The sequence below is a fragment of the Geotrypetes seraphini genome, chromosome 10 (assembly GCF_902459505.1).
Source record: "Geotrypetes seraphini chromosome 10, aGeoSer1.1, whole genome shotgun sequence".
Classification (NCBI taxonomy): domain Eukaryota; kingdom Metazoa; phylum Chordata; class Amphibia; order Gymnophiona; family Dermophiidae; genus Geotrypetes; species Geotrypetes seraphini.
The window spans coordinates 119,165,888-119,180,899 of record NC_047093.1 but is presented as its reverse complement, the minus strand read 5'-3'; the positions used below and the strand labels follow the sequence as shown (position 1 = coordinate 119,180,899).

The 15,012-nt window shown below is 38.7% G+C and overlaps 1 pseudogene; it reads left to right on the top strand.

The window, feature by feature from the left end:
• Window positions 1-3,868: 3,868 nt before the first annotated feature.
• LOC117368552 overlaps window positions 3,869-15,012 on the top strand; it is a 66,282-nt pseudogene continuing 55,138 nt past the window's right edge.

Below are 15,012 nucleotides of genomic sequence, written 5' to 3'. Positions count from 1 at the left end.
ATTATATGTTAAATTACCAGGAAGGAATGGTTTTGACATAAGATTGGAACTGTAGTATCGTCCGCCTGGACAAACAGAAGCAAACAACAAAGAACTGGCAGCAGAATTGAGGCGGGAATGCAAAAATGGGAATGTGATAGTAATGGGGGATTTTACCTACCCCGGGATAGGCTGGAGTATTGGAAACTCGAACTGTGCGAGGGAAACAGAATTCCTAGAGGCTGTGAAGGACTGCTTTATGGATCAGCTCGTCAAGGAACCAACGAGAGGAATGCCACTCTCAAACTAATCCTCAATGGGCTAGAGGGACTGGCGAAGGAAATGGAAGTAGTAGGACCACTAGGAAACAGCGATCACAACATGATCCAGTACAAATTAGAAGTAGGAACATTAAGAGGGAAGAGAACCACAGTGTCAACACTAAACTTCAAGAAAGGGAACTATGACGCTATGAGATTAATGGCGAGAAAAAAACCTCAGAAACAGCTCAAGGAAAATAGAAACTGTGGAGCAAGCCTGGTCCCTATTCAAGGGCACGGTGCAAGAAGCACAACTTATGTACATCCCCAGATTTAGAAAAGGGTGCAAAAAACCCCGAACAAAAGACCCAGTATGGATAACAAATGAAGTGAAGAAAGCGATAGGAGACAAGAAAATGGAAAAAGGACCAAACTGGGGAAAACTGGAAGGAACACAGGAAATGCCAAAAAGAATGTCATCGAGTGATTAGGAGAGCGAAAAGGGAATACGAAGAAAGACTAGCCGGGGAGGCAAAAAATTTCAAATATGTTAAAGGGAAGCAACTGGCAAGGGAGGAAGTAGGACCTTTGGATGATGGAGACAGAAAGGGAGTCATAAAGGAGGAAAAAGAGGTAGCTGATAGGTTAAACAAGTTCTTCTCAACAGTCTTCACAAGCGAGGACACATCCAGTGTACCAGAACCCGAAGAGAGGATGTCCTCCAACAGATAGATAGATTGAAAAGCGACAAATCACCAGGCCCGGACGGAATCCACTCAAGGGTACTAAAAGAACTAAGAAATGAAATAGTGGAAATACTCCAACTAGTTTGCAACCTATCCTTGAAAACTGGCGAAGTCCCGGAGGACTGGAAGATAGCAAATGTTACACCTATCTTTAAAAAGGGATCGAGAGGTGACCCGGGAAACTACAGGCCGGTAAGTTTGACATCGGTTCCAGGCAAGATGGTAGAAGCACTGATAAAGGACAGCATTTGTGAGCACATTGAAAGAAATGGACTAATGAAAGAAAGAAATGGACTAATGAAAGAGAGCCAACATGGCTTCTGCAAAGGGAGATCGTGCCTAACAAACTTACTGCACTTCTTTGAGGGGGTAAACAGCCAGATGGACAAAGGGGAACCCATAGACATCATTTATCTCGACTTCCAAAAGGTCTTCGACAAGGTACCCCATGAGCGGCTACTTAGGAAGCTGTGGAACCACGGGGTGGAAGGGGACTTACACAGATGGGTTAAACACTGGTTGGCAGGCAGAAAGCAAAGGGTTGGAGTGAAGGGCCACTACTCGGACTGGAGGAGGGTCACAAGCGGAGTTCCACAGGGGTCGGTACTCAGACCGCTGCTGTTCAATGTATTTATTAATGACCTAGAAACGGGGACGAAATGTGATGTTATAAAATTTGCGGATGACACTAAACTCTGTAGAAGGGTTAGAACTGTGGAAGAATGTGAGGACCTACAAAGGGACCTGAACAAACTGGAGGAGTAGGCAAAAAAATAGCAGATGAGCTTCAATGTCGGGAAATGCAAGGTCATGCATATAGGGAAAAAGAACCCGATGTTCAGCTACCAAATGGGGGATTAGTACTAGAGGGAAGTAACCTTGAAAAAGACTTGGATGTGTTGGTGGACACAACAATGAAGTCAATGGCACAATGTGCAGCAGCCTCAAAGAAGGCAAACAGAATGTTGGGTATTAAGAAGGGTATTACTACCAGAACGAAGGAAGTCATCATGCCGCTGTATCGCGCGATGGTGCGACTGCATCTGGAATACTGCGTCCAATATTGGTCACCGTATCTAAAGAAGGACATGGAGATACTTGAGGGTTCAGAAAAGAGCAACAAGAATGATAAAAGGTATGGAAAACCTTTCATACCTTGAGAGGCTAGAAAGGCAAGGGCTCTTCACCCTGGAAAAGCGGAGACTCAGAGGAGACATGATAGAGACTTACAAGATCATGAAGAGCATGGAGAAGGTGGAAAGGAACAGATTCTTCAGCCTATTGGGAACTACAAGAACAAGGGGACACTCGGAGAAATTGAAAGGGGACAGGTTTAGAACCAACGCTAAGAAATATTTCTTCACTCAGAGGGTGGTGGACACCTGGAATGCACTTCCGGAAGCTGTGATAGGACAGAGTACATTAAAGGGATTCAAAGAGGGATTGGACAAATTCCTGAGGATACGGGGATTGAGGGATATAGATAGAGGTAGAGATAGGTTCATAAAGGGTATCGATGGAAGAATAATGAGGATTGGAAGGTTTTAGTCAAAGGATCACTTACAGGTCATGGACCTGATGGGTCGCTGCGGGAGCGGACTGCTGGGCGTGATGGACCCCTGGTCTGACCCAGCGGAGGCAATTTCTTATGTTCTTATGTTTTGTTTTTTTTTAATTGTGTAATGAAGCAGGCAGACAGACACCAGGACCACACTGTTATTCAGAGAAGGTCCACCTCGTCTACCACAGTGTACTTTATTTGCCATCATATTTCTATATGGAGAGAGATGACAACCAAGCAAATAACTCACAATCACTTTTCATCTAGACACCATCAGTTAAACATCAACTTGGTGTTTCTACATGATTTACAGCAGCTCTAAATACCACAGTTTAAAATGTGCTACTATATGCATTATCATGTATTATAAAATTGTATGTTCCTCAGCTTTATACACAGGGATATCTAGGCACAGCCAGTACACCCAAAGATAAGTCAAAACCTTTCCAAAATGACAGCTTGCCATGGATGCCATTTACTTATGTAAATATTGATATTTTCATCTGTAAATCAGGAATAATACTTCTAAAATAATCATCCTTCTGTATTTTTCAACCAGTGTTCCATAAGCATCCTTAACCGGTTCTATACAATTTGACAATATATTACAATAGTGTGCATTTATCCAAAATAGTTGAATGCATGATGGATTCTCCTTTGATAAAATAACAACTGCCTATTTTAATTCAATTGACATGAGTTATTTATAAAGTAGCAAATTTGTGAGGCAATCAAATGGAGTCAATGTTTGCTTTTCATGTTAGTTATGGAGGTTGAGTGTCCACTTATTTTCAGCACTGCTGTCCTCAGAATAGCAGTGCTGAATATATGCAATGATGATTATCATATTCTGCTCTAGCAAGGAGCAGATCAATATACTTTGTGATTACCCTAAAATACATACAAAGTATAACATGGGCTCTTGTGTCTTCATATCAAAAATCAAGACGAGGCTTTGGGAATCATCCTTAATTCAAAAAATGCAGAGCAACTTTTGTTTCTGGCTCTAAGAGTTGCTAAAACAACCAGGATCTCCCAAGACTAGAGGTATTGCTTTTCTAATTTTTCTGGAAATTGGGTCTGCCTATGGTGGGAACATACTTTTGACATACGATTTAACTGGATGCAGATCATTTCAGCAATAAGTGGAATATAAATCTTGTCTTTGGTTCTTTAGCATACTCTATGATGTATTGTGTTTCATTCTGGAATGTGAGTTGTAGGTTCTAGATTGAGACATTGAATATAAAGATTCTGCATTGGTTGCTACGGTTGTTTACTACTGAGTTATTCTCAACTGAGACGCTGTTAGGAGTTTGGAGATGGCATACGTCTTGAGATCAGTGGTTAACTCTGTGCGTTTGTTGCATTCTAGAGTAAGTTAATATCTTCTGATGTATTTTATGGGAGCCTTACTCTTCACATTAGCAAGTGCTTTGCAGAGGTTTCAATGCTTTTGATAAAGTTAAGTCCCAGGTCTGGAGCTACTCTGAAGTGGCTGTTTCTCGTATCCATTTGAAACTAACTTATACGCAAGTCACCACAAAGCTGTTGATAGCTTGAAAACAATGATAATGTGAATATTTTGATAAAAGAGCTGTAGATTCTATACAGAGGAACTGACAACTATAGTTTGTTGCCTTTAACTCCAGTAATTTGTTCTTTAAGAAATTATAAAGTAAAATATCTATCCTAATATCTGTGCTTGCTTTTCCAATAAACTTGCAATTCTTTGAGATTTATATTATCTCAAATTTGTGTAAATCTTGATTTAAAAAATTGTTTTAGCCATGCTGATGTCATGTTTGAAGCACTTGTGGTCCATTTTGTAAGGAGTTTCTGTTATTACAACATTCACCTAGAAAATAATATCTTTGATTTTTATTTTAAAAATATGTATGTCAACCTGTAACCGTTCGAGCTTCTTAGGGAGAATAGAATAGAAAATGAATTAATTACTTATGTAAGTTTTAGGGACAGTTTGAAAGTGCTGAGCCTCAGGGTATCTGAGATGCAGAGCCAGTTATGCATACCTCTGCATAGACATGCATTGGCTTCTTGCTTCTTTGGTTTTGGAAGAGGGTATTCTTTAAGGGAATAGTTTTAGAAATCTTTTTTCCACTCATAAAGCCTGTTTTAGACACACTGAAAAGCAAGATCCCCAGCTCTGCCCATCCTTGAGGTTCCAACTTAATGCCATTTGATTTCCATCTCTTTTGAAAGTGAAGTGACATCTTTATGGGCATTTTATTCAGCTTAAAATTACTGTTAGCAACCGAAGAGACAAGATATACAGTAGTGATGGCTTTCAAAATCTTGCTCTTCGTTGACAGAAATGTGTGGCAAATGCTAACATCTATATAGAAAAGTAAATATATGTAATAAAAGAGTATGTTTCAAATATTATTTTGGGGTTTTATTTTTAATTTATTACAATATCTTCATTTAAACAAATGTTATAGAGATAGAACCATTACTTTTCATTTAATCTGTGTAAAAATAATCATGTGGTCAATATTTAAGGTGATTTAAACAGTTCCTGGCCAGTTAAATGGCTTGTAGGTGGCTAACTGAGCATATTCAACAGCACTTAACTGGATAATGCCCCCGAAAATGCAAATTTAGCAGCCACCTGACTCTTTTTCTTCTTTCCAGCTGTCTACTATCCTCAATAGTAGTGCAGGAGGAGTCCAGAAGGAGGTCCAGCAGGAGATCACCAACAATTCTGCAGACCAGGAAGAGATCAAAAACACCTCTGTAGAACAATCACAGAATGGTGTGGCTGAAGGATCAAGCCAGTCACTTACCATCCGAGAGGTAAAATCTTGGTGTAAACTGCTCATTAAACCATGTTAAAATGTTTTTCAGTGTCACACCTCTCCCTCCATCACTATGTCCAACATTCTTTCCCCTTGCATCCCCTTCAATCTGTCCCTCTGTTCCCTGTTCCCTTTCCACCACCATATCCAACATTTCTCCCTCTCATCCTTCTCTTCCCCATGTATCTCTACTTCACTCTGCTCTCTCTCTCTCTATGCCCAATTTTCCTCTTTCTTCCTTTCCCCATGTGCACCATCTTTCCCTTTCACTTACACACTCAGCCCCAACAATTCTCCCTTTCTATCCCCTCCCTTGTGTCCCAAGGTCATGCCTCCTCCCTTTCTTCTGTGTCCTGAATTTGTCCCCCTCCCTGCCTTCCAACCTTTGTCCCAAATCCATGTTCCTCTCATGTTCCAATGTGCTCCTCCTCCCCCCTCTATTCTCCCTTTGTCCCATGTTATCCCTTCTCTCCCTTAATTGATCAGAGCCATCCAGCTGGGCATGCACCCCTCTGCCGAAACCAGATCAGTTTCAGGAACAGGAAGATATGACAGAGATGTTTAAATACCCATGTGGAATAAATGTGCATGAGTCAAGTCTCTTTCATCTGAAAGGAAGCTCTGGAATGAGAGGTCATAGAATGAAGTTAAGAGGTGATAGGCACAGGAGTAATCTAAGGAAATACAGAAAGGGTGGTAGATGCATAGAACAGTCATCTCCTTGAAGATGTGGTAGAGACAGAGACTGTATCTGAATTCAAGAATGCCTGGGATAGGCCCATGGGATCTCTTACAGAGAGAAAGAGATAATGGTTACTGTGGATGGGCAGACTGGATGGTCCATTTGGCCTTTATTTGCCATCAAGTTTCTATATGGACAGAGATGCAACCAAGCAAATAACTCACAATCACTTTTCATCTAGACACCATCAGTGAAACATCAACTTGGTGTTTCTACGTGATTTACAGCAGCTCTAAATACCACAGTTTAAAATGTGCTACTATATGCATTATCATGTATTATAAAATGGTATGTTCCTCAGCAATATGGCTGCTTTATACACAGGGATATCTAGACACAGCCAGTACACCCAAAGTTAAGTCAAAACCTTTCCAAAATGACAGCTTGCCATGGATGCCATTTACTTATGTAAATATTGATATTTTCATCTGTAAATCAGGAATAATACTTCTAAAATAATCATCCTTCTGTATTTTTCAACCAGTGTTCCATAAGCATCCTTAACCGGTTCTATACAATTTGACAATATATTACAATAGTGTGCATTTATCCAAAATAGTTGAATGCATGATGGATTCTCCTTTGATAAAATAACAACTGCCTATTTTAATTCAATTGACATGAGTTATTTATAAAGTAGCAAATTTGTGAGGCAATCAAATGGAGTCAATGTTTGCTTTTCATGTTAGTTATGGAGGTTGAGTGTCCACTTATTTTCAGCACTGCTGTCCTCAGAATAGCAGTGCTGAATATATGCAATGATGATTATCATATGCTGCTATAGCAAGGAGCAGATCAATATACTTTGTGATTACCCTAAAATAAATACAAAGTATAACATGGGCTCTTGTGTCTTCATATCAAAAATCAAGACGAGGCTTAATTCAAAAAATGCAGAGCAACTTTTGTTTCTGGCTCTAAGAGTTGCTAAAACAACCAGGATCTCCCAAGACTAGAGTTATTGCTGGAAATTGGGTCTGCCTATGGTGGGAACATACTTTTGACATACGATTTAACTGGATGCAGATCATTTCAGCAATAAGTGGAATATAAATCTTGTCTTTGGTTCTTTAGCATACTCTATGATGTATTGTGTTTCATTCTGGAATGTGAGTTGTAGGTTCTAGATTGAGACATTGAATATAAAGATTCTGCATTGGTTGCTACGGTTGTTTACTACTGAGTTATTCTCAACTGAGACGCTGTTAGGAGTTTGGAGATGGCATACGTCTTGAGATCAGTGGTTAACTCTGTGCGTTTGTTGCATTCTAGAGTAAGTTAATATCTTCTGATGTATTTTATGGGAGCCTTACTCTTCACATTAGCAAGTGCTTTGCAGAGGTTTCAATGCTTTTGATAAAGTTAAGTCCCAGGTCTGGAGCTACTCTGAAGTGGCTGTTTCTCGTATCCATTTGAAACTAACTTATACGCAAGTCACCACAAAGCTGTTGATAGCTTGAAAACAATGATAACAGGAATATTTTGATAAAAGAGCTGTAGATTCTACACTGAGGAACTGACAACTATAGTTTGTTGCCTTTAACTCCAGTAATTTGTTCTTTAAGAAATTATAAAGTAAAATATCTATCCTAATATCTGTGCTTGCTTTTACAATAAAACTTGCAATTCTTTGAGATTTATATTATCTCAAATTTGTGTAAATCTTGATAAAAAAATTGTTTTAGCCATGCTGATGTCATGTTTGAAGCACTTGTGGTCCATTTTGTAAGGAGTTTCTGTTATTACAACATTCACCTAGAAAATAATATCTTTGTTTTTTATTTTAAAATTATGTATGTTAACCAGTAACCGTTCGAGCTTCTTAGGGAGAATAGGATAAAAAATGAATTAATTACTTATGTAAGTTGTAGGAACAGTTTGAAAGTGCTGAGCCTCAGGGTATCTGAGATGCAGAGCCAGTTATGCATACCTCTGCATAAACATGCATTGGCTTCTTGCTTCTTTGGTTTTGGAAGAGGGTATTCTTTATGGGAATAGTTTTAGAAATCTTTTATCCACTCATAAAGCCTGTTTTAGACACACTGAAAAGCAAGATCCCCAGCTCTGCCCATCCTTAAGGTTCCAACTTAATGCCATACGATTTCCATCTCTTTTGAAAGTGAAGTGACATCTTTATGGGCATTTATTCAGCTTGAAATTACTGTTAGCAACTGAAGAGACAAGATATACAGTAGTGATGGCTTTCAAAATCTTGCTCTTCGTTGACAGAAATGTGTGGCAAATGCTAACAACTATATAGAAAAGTAAATATATGTAATAAAAGAGTATGTTTCAAATATTATTTTGGGATTTTATTTTTAATTTATTACAATATCTTCATTTAAACAAATGTTATGGAGATAGAACCATTACTTTTCATTTAACCTGTGTAAAAATAATCATGTGGTCGATATTTAAGGTGATTTAAACAATTCCTGGCCAGTTAAATGACTTGTAGGTGGTTAAGTGAGTATATTCAACAGCACTTAACTGGATAGTGCCCCTGAAAATGCCAAGTTAGCAGGCACCTGACTATTTTTCTTCTTTCCAGCTGTCTACTATCCTCAATAGTAGTGCAGGAGGAGTCCAGAAGGAGGTCCAGCAGGAGACCACCAACAATTCTGCAGACCAGGAAAAGATCAAAAACACCTCCATGGACCAATCACAGCATGGTGTGGCTGAAGGATCAAGCCAGTCACTTACCATCCGAGAGGTAAAATCTTGGTGTACACTTTGCCTATTAAACCATATTAAAATGTTTTTCAGTGCCACATCTCTCCCTCCATCATGATGTCCAATATTCCTCCCCTTTGCATCCCCTTCAATCTGTTCAAAGCATTTTGTAGATGAGACCATTAAGGACCTGGTTATTATAGATAGTTCAGTGCATTTCTTGGAATCAGCTACTATAGCACATTTTCTCATTTCAATATTTTTCTTCTTTCTAGCTGTCTACTATCCTCAATAGTAGTGCAGGAGGAGTCCTGGAGGAGGTCCAGCAGGAGATCACCAACAATTCTGTAGACCAGGAAGAGATCAAAAACACCTCCGTGGATCAATCACAGCATGGTGTGGCTGAAGGATCAAGCCAGTCACTTACCATCCGAGAGGTAAAATCTTGGTGTACACTTTGCCTATTAAATCATATTAAAATGTTTTTCAATGCCACATCTCTCCCTCCATCACGATGTCCAATATTCCTCTTCTTTGCATCCCCTTCAATCTGTTCAAAGCATTTTGTAGATGAGACCATTAAGGACCTGGTTATTATAGATAGTTCAGTGCATTTCTTGGAATCAGCTGCTAAAGCACATTTTCTCATTTCAATATTTTTCTTCTTTCCAGCTGTCTACTATCCTCGATAGTAGTGCAGGAGGAGTCCAGGAGGAGGTCCAGCAGGAGATCACCAACAATTCTGCAGACCAGGAAAAGATCAAAAACACCTCCATGGACCAATCACAGCATGGTGTGGCTGAAGGATCAAGCCAGTCACTTACCATCCGAGAGGTAAAATCTTGGTGTACACTTTGCTTATTAAACCATATTAAAATGTTTTTCAATGCCACATCTCTCCCTCCATCATGATGTCCAATATTCCTCCCCTTTGCATCCCCTTCAATCTGTTCAAAGCATTTTGTAGATGAGACCATTAAGGACCTGGTTATTATAGATAGTTCAGTGCATTTCTTGGAATCAGCTGCTAAAGCACATTTTCTCATTTGAATATTTTTCTTCTTTCCAGCTGTCTACTTTCCTCAATAGTAGTGCAGGAGGAGTCCAGGAGGAGGTCCAGCAGGAGATCACCAACAATTCTGCAGACCAGGAAGAGATCAAAAACACCTCCGTGGACCAATCACAGCATGGTGTGGCTGAAGGATCAAACCAGTCACTTACCATCCGAAAGGTAAAATCTTGGTGTACACTTTGCCTATTAAACCATATTAAATGTTTTTCAATGCCACATCTCTCCCTCCATCACGATGTCCAATATTCCTCTTCTTTGCATCCCCTTCAATCTGTTCAAAGCATTTTGTAGATGAGACCATTAAGGACCTGGTTATTATAGATAGTTCAGTGCATTTCTTGGAATCAGCTGCTAAAGCACATTTTCTCATTTGAATATTTTTCTTCTTTCCAGCTGTCTACTATCCTCAATAGTAGTGCAGGAGGAGTCCAGGAGGAGGTCCAGCAGGAGATCACCAACAATTCTGCATATCACGCCTCTAACACGCCCCCTCGAATTTTGCATGCACTGCAGCATAAAAGCCAAGCTAGATGTCCAGAAAGTTGGCTTCGAGAATTAGCACTTGGTTTATGCCATTTTTTGGACGTCTAACTTTTTTTTTTCCAATTCTGTATTCATTTTTTCATCTTACATCAAGTACATAATATTACATCATTTGAACTTATACACATCACTTGAATTTCTTTCTATTATAATCTTAAATACATAAATTAACTCCCTCCACCACCCACCCTTCCAATAAATATTGTAATAAAAAATATCATATAAACATTACATTCATATTTATTGATTAAACCTTAATATAATTTAATATCACATCTTTTTTTTTAAATTCTTTATTCATTTTTAATCATTCAACAAGTGTACAATAAAAAGTGATACATAGGTTCAACAATATCACTTGATAAATCCATCAAGATAATAACAATCGTATATATATATGAAACCCTCCCCCACCCTCTCTTTCAATATTCTTTATCTTAATTCATTTAACTTTTTGTTTCCTTATTACTTTTAAGCTTTTTCTTCAATTATAGAATCCTTCCCCCTTCCCCTCCCTTACTAACTTATGTTAAACAAATGGTGTTTATTCATTACAAAACAATTCTAATGGCTCCCATATTTTATTAAAACTTTTATAATTTCCATTTTGTATTGCTATTGAACGTTCCATTTTATAAAGATGACATAGTGAATTCCACCAGAAATTAAAATTGAGTCTGCTGTGATCTTTCCAATTGTTAGTAATATGTTGCATGGCAACTCCTGTCATAATCAATAAAAGTTTGTTATTACTTGCCGATATCTGACTCTTTTTTCTCATAGAAATGCCAAATATTACAGTATCATAAGTTAATGCTACAGGATTTTCTAATAAAGAATTTATTTGACCCCATATCGAATTCCAAAAGGCTAAAATATAGGGACAAAAAAATAAAACATCTAACTTTTTTGAAAATGAGCCCCATAGGGTTAGATCAAGGTCTCTAGGAATTTCTCATTAGTCATATTTTCTTGTCTCTGATCTTCTATATACTGGGAGGAACCATATGCTTCAGGTAGTCACAGAAAAAAGAGATTATGTCCTTACCTTGATAATAGTTTTTCCAGTAAATACATGTGTCATTCTAGACAAGTTGGTTATCTCCCCATGGCCGTGAGCCATATGCAGAAGGAATTCACTCTGGAATTTTTCTATGATCCTCTAACTTCACTGGGAGCTCTCCCGCCACCTGCAGTTAGTACCCAAGCATAGAAGAGCTCCATGAAAAGCATGTGAAGTAAGGACAACAATGGGAAATTTCCCAAACAAATCAACTGTTCTGCTCAATCAGAAAAACACTTGAACACTCAATGAACGAAGAACAGCCAACAGAAGCAACAAAGGAGCTGAAGTGATACCCCTGTAGAGAATATAAACACATTATTCAGAATTCATCAGGGCCCAATATTTAAGACAATGTTCACCGCCTAGAAGGCCAATTGGGCGGTATATAAAATTTTTAAATAAACTTGAAATTTGGTATCCAAGATACAACTTGGAGAAGCTTGAATAGAATAAAACAGTAGGCAGGCGCAGGAAGGATAGGGCGAGAGAAGAATGACACACCTATCTACTGGAAAAGATATTATCAAGGTAAGAACATAATCACTTTTTCCAGTGCAATAGTTTTGTCATTCTAGACAAGTAGGACATACAAAAGAAGTCTCAGGAATCTAGGGCAGTCTGACTGTGCTGGCCCATAACAATGAGGAACCATTGGCATAGACCTCCAATAATACTTGTGCCACCAGGTTAACAGATACCACCAGGGATCGGTCTGTCAGCTGCAGACTGGAATCTGCTTCTTCTCCATGCAGGCAGAGCTGAAATCAATGTGAAAGCTCCAAGACTGAAAAAAAGAGATAAAGGTCGAATAAAATAAGAAAAAGTGAGATCAGAACAGAAACACATCATTCTGGCTCACGGGCAGAAGGGAAAAAACTGCAGGTGGTGGTAGAACTCACAGTGAAGTTGGAAGATCACAGAAAAATTTTCAAGTGGATTCCTTCTGCATATGGCTCAAGGCCATGGGGAGATAATCCACTTGTCTAGAATGACACACCTGTTGCACTGAAAAATTTGGTTAGGAAGTCTGTCAATGTTATTTTGATACCACTATTGCGGTGTTCTGGAATGCCAACCACCTGGTAGAATTCCCTGTTTTATAGGTTGGAGAATTAATTATGTGAAACCTAGTGCTGTCATCATGTCCAAGAAGACAGCTGTGATGGTATCTGGGGTTCTGATATGTAGATTAAAGTCTACTATGGTCCCCAGCCTGCAAAACTCAAGGTCACCTTTATAATCAGATTGAGGAGTTCTTGCTCAGATGATGTGTCATAAGCATACAGATTGGGTTTTTTCTTCCTGCTGGATTAAAAGGCATTCTGATTCAATTAGATGAGGATAGCAATTCTGTAGTTTGATGATGTCCCGAGTCAGGACCATTACCCCTTTATTCCATCTCGTTTTGGTTGATGTTGGCCATTAAATCCTCTTGCCATGAACAGTAATTCATACAGTAGTATTCTCCTGGTTTCATCTAGCCATGTTTCAATTATTCCTAAAATGTCTACCTCCTGTTCACAGATGACATCATAGATCACTGGGGGATTTATTAGTAGCTGATCTGGCATTCACCAGTTTTATAGTTCCAAAGAGTGATCTGGGGGATGCTGAGGTAGCTTGGGTCTGATAGTGAGATAATCATTTGGGTACTATTAGGCAAATTTGTACCTCTTGGACTTTTCTCTTTGGTTGGTGGGATTTATAGCTTCCATTTCCTAAATGTTACTTGGTCTCCGGGCCAAGGTGCATTCCTAATTGTTGGTGTAGGGTACTGTTTAAGCAAATTGCACTACAAGTCTAAAATTTTCTATGGATCATCAATCTTCCAGTGGGTTGAGTGCTATTAAGGAAATTTTGTAAGATGGCATTGCAAGATTAAAGACTGTTTAGGTCCAGGCCTGTGCGATCAAAGGCTTTCTCTATTGTAAACCAGATGACTATATTTCACCCTCTTGTGTAAATTTTCTCTGGAGGTTTAATGCACTAGAAGTCAAAGAATTCTAGGTTTCAGTAGTATATCCATCAACAGAATATCCTCAACTCTTTCTATTTATAGGGAACACCGGAAATTCTTCTCATGCAATTGATGGAAGATCATTCCATTATGGACCCCACTTACATTGAAGATTTCCTCTTAACATACTCCTTTATCTTTAGTCCAATGGAAGTTGGGGAAAAACTTCTACAGTGGTTTAAGGTGGACAGCCTCCGGGACAAGGTTAGTTTGTACATTGTGGTGGAACAAAGCTAGCATTTATGTTTTACATGTTATATATATTGAACAAGCAGAATCTCTCAAAATATTTTGAGAGCAAATTACTATTTTCCAACATCTTGTCCCCATCACATTTTAAATGCCACGTCTACCCAGCTGCACTATCTCTCCCCCTCCCCCCCCACCACACACTTCTTTTCCTCACCACTCTATGCTGTTGCCATCTCACTAATGGCTTTACTCACTGCTCTGTCCCTCCTAATCCTATCCCTGAACTTGGATGGCCTCCATAAACTACCATCTAATGTTCTTCAGAGCATATACTCCTCTCTCTCTCCCTTATCTCCGCACCCAGTCTATACCATTATTCTTTATTCTCCTCCTCAGCTTGTCCTTTTCACACTCTCACCACAGCCCACATGCCTGTAAAAAAAACCCAAACTTCCAGAATTAATATGTGCAAAAAAGTTCCCAGTGTTATTAATAATTCCACAGTATTTTCAAAATTGTCAATCACGTTACATCCTCTACTCATGTTTTGTGGGGTTTTTTTTAAATTCATATATGGTTTTTAAGTAGGACCAGTCAACAGTGGCTCTCACCTAGCTCTTTTTAATTAGAGAAAACCTCCCGCCATACATCTTTATCAGTCCCTTTTTTATTTTTTCATTCTTCATTTCACAGCATCCAAAGTGCCTTTAACTCAGGTTTTTAATGTGTAACATGATATATATTTTAATAAAGTGAACTTATCCTGTTGCAGTCACTGTTTGTCATAGATAGGAGAACATATGGCCGACATAGTTATGTTTCGTTCCTCTGCCTCAGGACCATCGATCTGCTGCTGGCCATCCAGGTCATGGACTAAAGGGAACAGGGCAACAAGGCAGGCCTAAATTGGATTTCCACTAGCATTCTGTAATGGGTTAGGCACATCCTAATGCTACATAGGCCCCTGTCTGATTAGTGGTGATATTAAGCCACTATTTGAATATGCTAATTGTTTAGGCTGGAGTATTGATTGTATTATGTATACATTCAGTGCCCCTGACTGTACATATAGAAGTGCTGAATGTATATATTAATTTAAAGTCAGCAAAGTCAAAAGCATACATAAGTAATGATTAAACACACCTTATTACAAACATTCAATATTACAATTTATGCACAAAGGACAACAATTTTTCCCCATTTAACATCTTAACATCTGTTTTCTGGCCTGACGATCCCTGTCGGAATTTTGTGTTTTGTCTATTTTGTCCCCTTCTTATTTTTCGTTTTTGTTCTTCATTTCCTTTTCAAATAACATTTTATTCTAAACCGCTTAGATTTT